Source organism: Haemaphysalis longicornis, unplaced genomic scaffold (assembly GCF_048455015.1).
Source record: "Haemaphysalis longicornis isolate Haplotype H1 unplaced genomic scaffold, Haemaphysalis longicornis Haplotype H1 scaffold_4, whole genome shotgun sequence".
Taxonomy (NCBI): Eukaryota; Metazoa; Arthropoda; class Arachnida; order Ixodida; family Ixodidae; genus Haemaphysalis; species Haemaphysalis longicornis.
Window position 1 is genome coordinate 85,644,874 of NW_027526361.1, and position 2,288 is coordinate 85,647,161.

Consider the following 2,288-nt stretch of genomic DNA (forward strand, 5'->3'; position numbering starts at 1 on the left):
GGAGAACCGAGCGTTAGGGGCCCCCAAGAAGTTAGAGGAACCCAAACGCAACACACGCGTGCGCGATGTGAGGGCCTTCGCCAACAGCTCGCAGCCGGCTTCGGATGCACGTAATCGGATGTTGGGAACTTTAGGCTTGGCGTCGCAGCAGATATTTCATCGCCGTTAAGAGTTGCGAGCGACAGTCCCTAACAGAACGTTTCACCGCGCTGGGAACTCTGTAAGCGCGGTGATTTCCGTTGAAGCGATCGACGATCAAGATACCTGCACGGCCTCGGCCGATTCTTGCGTGCAAGCATAGCCATCCTTCGGCCGCTCGCCGCACCGTGCGTGAACGGGCCGGCGCTGCCGGGACCGACCTCCGCGGCCGGTCGGCGTAAATCGCGGCAGACATTTGAGCATCGCTTTGAAAACCACAGCTGATGACACTACCTATCAGAATTTTTCATCACACTAACATCCACTTTCACCAATCTGTAAAATCTTTTCTACGACTTGTGTGATTTTAAAAAGCGGCGACAAGTTGTTGCTGCCGCGACTTGCGTCGGTTCGAGCCGCACCGTCGGCTGTGCGGGCAGGCACGGCGGGTGCGTGTGCTTTCTGCGAGCAGTTAACGCTTCACAATTTCCTGCTTTATACATTTCTTGCAAACAAGGGAAATCTAGAAACTTCACTCGGCGATCGTCGTAGTCCACATTGTTGATCGGGGAAACAAGCCGCTGCTTACGCTTCGGTCCCATGCATAATACACCACCACGCTCATGGTGTTTGCGGATAATCTACCACAGTTGATACGGTTATACAGTCACCATTAGGTCGAACTGCGCTTGACGCACTGAGAATTAACTACAAACGAAGGAAATTAACACGAAAATACTTTTAGAACGCACTTCCTAAGCGAAGTGTCACGCGCTGCAAACCAACTACGCAGCAAGATAGGAACGGTGATCCTACAAGTGACGTCAAAACGATCGCAGCACCGGCCTCTCCAGTGGTGGGCCTCGCGGCCAATAAAGCTCCGCTAAAAAAACGTATTGTAGCCCGCCGCCGTAGCCAACCAAAGCGCAAGTTACGGGTCGACATTTTGAACAGCGTGCCGCTAATTTATCGAATCGTCAGTACAAGAGCGCCGGCTTGGTACCGCTATGTTGGCAGGGGTGCTTCTTCATTGCCATCTTTGAACGGAAAGTGTGATGGCGGCCGATAGCTCGTCGAAACTCTAGGCAAGGCAACAACTTGGTGCTGATGGTAGAAATGTCCCCGTTGGCGGTGTCTCGCGACAAACTCGGGATGACATCTCGGACGTTTTGGGCGAATAGCTTGGCTTTGGCTGCGCACTTCAGTTATTCGCTCAGCAAGCCGATCGAATATTCGACAGCGCCGAATATTCGCGCATCCCTAACTTTTTGGTTTGTTTACGCACAGACGGTGAAACTAAAACATGCAAGTCACTGGCTAAATTTAGCCAAGCTGCCTTCCCATAGAAGATATCAGAAACTCGCCGTAAAAGATTATGCGAGGGAAGCAGCAGTTGCGAATGCACTTTTCTCGTTAAAAATGCTCGTCAATTGGCCTAGAAAACCCAGAGCATGGCGTACGCGCTCTGTCCTCTATTCTAAAGAGTAGCTAGAAGATACAATCTTCTGAGAGTGTTTGCGTCACACGCCTTCAGTCCGGTGTTGAACAGTTGGCGGGTTCTCGCCTTGCACTACCCAAATTTTTATCGTGATGGTTTTGAAAGTTTATTGAATTTTAACGAATGAACCTAGCAACTTATCAAGTTTCTATTGACTCTGCCTATAGAGTTTCAAAAGGTATTTGGCCACACCGTTCTTACTGAAATGGGACAAAGAGTTTCAACAGGCTTTTTTTCTATCGAGTACTTATTGAAAAAGGGCGAAAGGGGGCGGACCCAACCTTGTTATTTAATCTCGTGCGTGCAGGTGCGCACAACCCTGTTCACCCAGTCAAACGCCATGTAAATATCTTTACATAAAGTTTCTTTCTTTGCCCTACTCGGCCCCCATGTTTGCCCAAACTCCGGATCAACGAACGCCTCACCAGTCACGCTACCAGATCCGCAACAATGTGCATTTCATCTCTGTATAATAAAAATGCAAACAAATGTCACGTGGCCTTTGTTTTTCAGGTACAAAGGCCTACTTCGGGTACAAAGGCCTGCCATTGCGGTAGCGGCTTATAACTTGATAAAGGCAGGCACACGCACGCATACACACACGGACGCCGACCCCGCTTCGGTACTTCATAAATTCATTGCTTAAAAATGA